Source organism: Triticum aestivum, chromosome 5A, assembly GCF_018294505.1.
Source record: "Triticum aestivum cultivar Chinese Spring chromosome 5A, IWGSC CS RefSeq v2.1, whole genome shotgun sequence".
Taxonomy (NCBI): domain Eukaryota; kingdom Viridiplantae; phylum Streptophyta; class Magnoliopsida; order Poales; family Poaceae; genus Triticum; species Triticum aestivum.
This window is the reverse complement of record NC_057806.1, coordinates 587039356-587046334: the sequence shown is the minus strand read 5'-3', so window position 1 is coordinate 587046334 and position 6979 is coordinate 587039356.

Sequence of the window (6979 nt, the reverse complement as noted above, 5' to 3'; positions counted from 1 at the left end):
GTCCTCCGCCACCGCCGCCTCGCCCGGCTGCTGCCGCCGCCTCGCCGGGCCGTCGCCGCCGCCACCGCGGGCCGCCGCCGCCGCCCCGCGCGGGTCGCCGCCCCGCCGCCCGCTCCTCTCCGACGACCGGAGCCCGGATCCGGCCGCCCCCTCCAACTCCGGCCGTCTACAGCTCCGGCGAGCTCGGATCCAGCCGTGCCTCGTTTTCCGTGCAGATCTGAGATATTTTGGATCGGTTGACTTTTTCTCCCCTGAACCCTAATTTTTTTATGCAAACTTTGACCTATGATACCTCGGCATCCGTAGCTCCGATTTGGGCATATAGCATATCAAAATGTTCGACTCGACGAGCACATCATTTCATTCCATTGCATCATTTTCATTTGAGTTCATCCTGATGCCCTAAATACTGTTAGAAGAAGGCTTCGTGAGTTAATTGACAAATCTGTTAGTTCATCTTAGACTTTTGTCATTTTTGCCATGATTATTGTGTGCATGATATGCCTGTGAGTCCTTCATATGTTTTGTTAAGCATCTTGTTATCTTTCCAGGGGTGCAACAGGTGCATTTTTAGGATGTGTGTGGTGACTTGTGCAAGCTTGCAAAGTGAGGCACCCGGTAAATCTGTTTTCAGGGACTTAGTAGTTTCACTAAGTCTGGGATTGTTTAGTTCATGATGCCATATGTTCTTGTTGTTTCCTGGTAATACGTGCCTCTTTTGAGGATGATCAGTAAGGGAATTTTGTTAATCTTGTAGTGCTCTATCCATCCATGTCTTTGTTTGCAATTATGGAGCACCCTAGCTTGAGTCAATCGAGCTCTACTTTTGCTTCGTTGTTAATCTGGGCAGATCATCAACTTGTTTGCGATTTTGCTGATGTTATTGTAGTGGATCCGTGTATGCTATGCCTTTGTTCTTGCCATGTCTAGCTTATATTTTGTGCCTTCTTAAGGTATGTATGCTTTCCTTGCCATGACTTGCACCGTAGTGAGTGCATCGAGCTCGTTTACATGCCTTCGTGAGTTATGTTTCAGCATGTCCCAGTTTTCACTAAGTCTGAAAACTGATTATGTTTTTGCTATGTTCGTGTGCTTGTTAGTATATTTTGTGATCCCTTTTGGCTCAAGGTCACTAAGGGACTTTTGTTAAGCTTGTTGAGTAGCTCCATGCCATGTCTTTCTTTGTCATGTTCAGGTCCTGTAGCATGTTGTTTTGTTGCTCCGAAGAGGGCTATATGATCTGAAATTCCAGACAAGTGTTAATTTCACTAAGTCTGAGATCTGTTTTACCATTTGCGTTTTTGCCATGCTTGTTTGAACCTGTTAATGGATGAATTGGCCGTGGCTCAGTGCTATACTTTTGTTAAGCATCTTGTGTGCATCCCTGCCATGTATTTTGTTGTCATGTTTGGGTGCTGTAGCATGTTCATCTCATTGCATTTAGATGCCTACTTGCTGTAAATTGCAGACCGGTGTCATTTTTGAATCGTTTGCCATTTCCAAACCGTAACTCCGATTCCGGCGTTCTTTATATCGTTTTCAAGCGATTTCATCTCATATTTCGAGTGGCACCCTTGGAATTCCAAGTTGAGGCCAGGTTCATGCATTTTCCTGTCATATCTTGCATTTTTGCATCCCGCATCGCATCCCGCATAACATATGATCTTTGCATCGTGTTGTTTGAGTTTGCACGTGGTTGATTGTGTCCTTGTTGCTTGTTTGTCTTGTTTGGATAGAGCCGGGAGAGAGTTCGCTAACGAGGAGCCCGTTGAGTTTGCTCTTGAGGATCCAGTCAACTCTGACAACTGTGCAGGCAAGATGATCATACCCTCGAAATCACTACTATCTTTGCTATGCTAGCTTGCTCGCTCTTTTGCTATGCCATTGCTACGATGCCTACCACTTGCTTGCAAGCCTCCCAAATTGCCATGTCAAACCTCTAACCCACCATTGTCCTAGCAAACCGTTGATTGGCTATGTTACCGTTTTGCTCAGCCCCTCTTATAGCGTTGCTAGTTGTAGGAGAAGATTGGAGGCCGTTCCTTGTTGGAACATTTATTTACTTGTTGGGATATCATTATATTGCTATGTTATCTTAATGCATCTATATACTTGGTAAAGGGTGGAAGGCTCGGCCTCTCGCCTAATGTTTTGTTCCACTCTTGCCGCCCTAGTTTCTGTCATATCGGTGTTATGTTCCCGGATTTTTGCGTTCCTTATGCGGTTGGGTTATAATGGGAACCCCTTGATATTTCGCCTTGATTAAAGCTTTTCCAGCAATGCCCAACCTTGGTCTTACCATTTGTTACCTAGCCTCTTTTTCCCTCGGGTTTCCGGAGCCCGCGGGTCATCTTATTTAACCCCCCCCCCCCCCGGGCCAGTGCTCCTCTGAGTGTTGGTCCAAACTAGAGTCCTGTGCAGCGCCCCCTCGGGGAAACTCGAGGTTTGGTTTTAGTTGTATGGAGCGCTCATCTGAGTGTGCCCTGAGAAAGAGATATGTGCAGCTCCTATCGGGATTTGTCGGCACATTCGGGCGGTGTTGCTGGTCTTGTTTTAACCTGTCGAAGTGTCTTGAGTTATCGAGATACCAAGTCTGATCGGAACGTCTTGGGAGGAGGTCTATTCCTTCGTTGACCGTGAGAGCTTGTCATGGGCTAAGTTGGGACTCCCCTGTAGGGATTGAACTTTCGAAAGCCGTGCCCGCGGTTATGGGCAGATTGGAATTTGTTAATGTCCGGTTGTAGATAACTTGAACCTTAATTTAATTAAAATGAATCAACCGAGTGTGTTACCGTGATGGCCTCTTCTCGGCGGAGTCCGGGAAGTGGACACGGTGTTGGAGTAATGTTTGCGCAGGTTGTTCTCTAGTTTCTTGCTCGTGCTTTGCCTCCTCTTCTCGCTCCCTTTTGCGAATAAGTTTGCCACCATACTTGCTAGTCGCTTGCTGCAGCTCCACTCATATTCACCTTGCCATACCCATAAGCTTAAATAGTCTTGATCGCGAGGGTGCGAGATTGCTGAGTCCCTGTGGCTCACAAATTACTATTACACTAGATGCAGGACCTGATGATTCCGCTCCAGGAGACGCGTATGAGCTCAAGTGGGAGTTCGACGAAGACTCTCAATGATACTACGTTTCCTTTCCCGATGATCAGTAGTGGTGCCCAGTTTGGGGTGAACGGGACCGTGTCGCATGTTGGATTCTCTTTTATTTTGGGGTCGTAGTCGGGCCATGAGTGTTGGTTGATGTAATGTTATTTATGTACTTGATTGACGTGGCGAGTGTAAGCCAACTATGTTATCTCCCTTTTACTATTCATATTACATGGGATGTTTGTGAAGATTGCCTAACTTGCGACATATGCCTTCAATGCGATTATGTCTCTAAGTCGTGCCTCGACACGTGGGAGCTATAGTCGCATCGAGGGTGTTACAAGTTGGTAGTCAGAGCCTTCCCTGACCTTAGGAGCCCCATTGCTTGATCGTTTTTAGCGGCCGAGTTGTGTCTAGAAAAATGTTTTGAGTCTTTAGGAATTATATATCGGAGAGATTAGGAATTCTTTTTACTTCCCAGTCTCCTCATCGCTCTGGTAAGGCATCCTGACGTAGAGTTTTGACTCTTCTCTTCTCAAATTTCACTAAAAAAAAATTTAGGATCACGTGGGTATCTTGGAATCGTTCCGATGGTTTTATGATGAGAACATTGACTTGGTGCCTCCTGTCAGGGGTTTAGTGGAAGTGTCCCGGGGAGTTGAGCTCTGAGGTGTTGTCATCATAATTTTATCGTTGCAGTTCTGGAATACCTGAGTCTATTACGCCGACATCAAAAATCTCTTTTATGCAGTTCGTTGGTGAGATAACCTCGACGCCACCCAGTACTGGGGCGGGAGTTCGGGAGTATCGCCATAACTTGTATAACGGATGCTTTTCGAAGGTTGAGGTAGATGGCTTCCGAAGGTTTCTTGGTTATGTGTTGAAGGATGGATACAACTGGATGTAGGATTTGCTAGTTTGGGTGAGATATTATGCTTCCCCTGTATCCCCAACACCTGATTGCATAACCGGAAAGGTTCGGGAGTTTCATAGGTGGGAATTCTAGTAGCTCTAGTTTTTCTTCCACGGATATTGGTTTGAGATTGGGATTTCTTACCGATTATTTGTTCTTGATTCGTACCTTGTTGATTTATTTCTCTACCTTAATTCTACGTGGCTTCTCAATTTATGGATATGTGACCATTTCAAGAGAAATGCATTCGTTCATTTTGTTCGGATGTGAAGACTATATGTTGCAATTTTCATTCGTTGGATTCAGCTTCAATATTTTATCTATCAATGTGCTAATGGTGGTCACCCTCTTCAGGATGGCTCCTCCAACGCGCATGACTCCGAATCCTGATCCGCCACCACCTCCACCTCCTCCGGAGGCATGGCAAGCTGTGATGGCCGCAACCAATGCAAACACACAGCTCATCATGCAAATTCTCTAAGAGCGCAATCAAGGCAGTCAAGGGAATCAAGGCAGCAATCAGAGTCACTTTGCTACACTCAACCAGTTCCTTGCTAACGGGCCGAAGACTTTCAGCAATTGTGTTGAGGCAACCGATGCTGACAATTGGCTTGTGGATCTGTGTAAGCATTTCGAGTGCAGTAACGTCAGGCCTGAGGACTTTGTCAAGTTCGCTTCCTTCCAACTCAAAGATCAAGCTGCAGAATGGTTCTAGTAGTACAAGGACTCTAGAGGTGGACGTGTTATCACTTGGGATGATTTCCGTCGAGATTTCCGAGCTCATCATATTCCGCAGAGCGTGGTTGAAAGCAAGCGTGAGGAATTCCGCAATCTGAAGCAAGGCTCTTTGTCTGTCTATGACTACAACAAGTTGTTTCAGAAGCTCGCCCGCTTTGCCAAGCAGGACGTCCCTGATGAGAAGAGCATGATATATCAGTTCAGGGGTGGTCTCAGAGAAGAAATTCAGCTAGCTCTTGTCCTCTTCGAGCCCTTGAGATACGATGAGTTCTACAACATGGCACTGAAGCAAGAGGCTGCTCAGTTGAGGTGTGATGCTTCCAAGAAGCGAGTCAGAGATGTTACTCCTTCTTCCTCTACTCAAGTGGCCAAGCAGCAGAAGTTTTGGCTTCCTCCTCCTCCGTTTCGTCAGCTGTATCAGCAAAAGAGCAAAGGTGGCAGTGGTTCTTCCCACCCACCCAACCCTGGCTTTCAGAACAAGACTTCGTCTCAAGCTCCAAGATCGAGTGCTCCGTATCACCATCCGCTTTCAGAGGTCACGTGCAACAAGTGCCAATAGAAGGGTCACTATGCCAACAAGTGTCTCAACTAGAGGTGTCTTCCTCCTCCTCCTCCTATTAGATCGACAAGTACAGTTGTGGTCAAGCATAACCCCAAGTTCGCCAAGGTCAATATGGTGAATGCAGCTCAGGCAGAGGACTCATCAGATGTCATCATGGGTAACCTTCCTGTTAATGATATTCCTGCAAAAGTTCTTTTTGACACGGGTGCATCGCATTGCTTCATTTCCAAACCTTTTGCATCAAAGTATGAGTGTGATTATCAGTATCTGCAAAGTTCCTTGCAAATTGTGTCACCGGGCAAGCAGATGACAGCTAACACCTGCGTCCCTGAGGTTACTATCACATTGGGTGACTACAAGTTCCTTTCTTCCCCAATTGTTCTTGGTAACTCGGATATTGATCTTATTCTCGGGATGGATTGGCTTTCTAAGCACAAGGCTCAGCTTGATTGTGCTGCCAGGCCGATTCAATTGACTCATTCGTCTGAGGATGTTATTGTCTTTGCCGCTCGGGATAATACTATCCGTCCGTTTTCTCTCAATGAGAAGGGTGAATTGGATGCCATCTCTCAAATTCCAGTCGTTTGCGAATATCAAGACGTCTTTCCAGAAGAGCTCCTAGGAATGCCTCCGCACCGGCCAGTTGAATTCGTTATTGATCTTGAGCCTGGCACGGAACCTATGTGCAAACGTCCTTATAAGCTCGGACCTGAAGAGTTGAAAGAGCTGAAGAAGCAACTCGATATGCAAGAGAAAATGGGTCTTATCCGGCCTAGTTCTTCTCCGTGGGGTTGTGGTGTTCTTTTTGTGAAGAAGAAGGATGGAACGGACCGACTTTGTGTTGATTACCGTCCAGTGAACAAGAAGACCATCAAGAACAAATACCCACTTCCCAACATCAATGAGCTGTTCGAACAACTCAAAGGTGCCCAAGTATTCTCCAAGCTTGATCTTCGTATGGGTTATCACCAGATTCGCATTCGTGAAGAAGATATTCCCAAGACAGCATTCAGAACAAGCTTTGGTTCATATGAATACACTGTCATGTCTTTTGGCCTCGCCAACGCTCCTCTGACGTTCTCTCGCATGATGAACTTCATCTTCAACGCCTACACCAATGACTTCGTTTTGGTCTATCTCGACGACATTTTGGTTTTCTCGACGAACAAGGAAGATCATGCCAAACACTTGCGTTTGGTTCTCGATAAGCTCAGGGAACATCAGTTCTACGCCAAGTTCTCCAAGTGTGAATTTTGGCTTGATGAGGTTCTTTATCTTGGTCATATCATCTCTGCCAAGGGCATTGCCATGAATCCTGAGAAGGTGTCTGCAATTGTGAATTGGGAACCTCCTCGGAACGTGAAGCAACTCCGCAGTTTTCTCGGTCTCACAAGCTATTGCCGAAGATTCGTTGAAAACTTTTCTAAGATCGCGAAGCCTCTCTCAAATCTTCTTCAGAAGCACGTCAAGTACGTTTGGTCTCCGGAGTGTGATATTGCTTTCAACACTTTGAAAGAGAAATTGATCACTGCTCCAGTTCTGACTCCACCTGATGAATCCAAGCCGTACGAGGTCTTTTGTGATGCCTCTCTCCAAGGTCTTGGCGCAGTATTGATGCAAGAGAAGAAAGTTGTTGCTTATACATCTCGCCAGTTGAAGCCTAATGAGAAGAA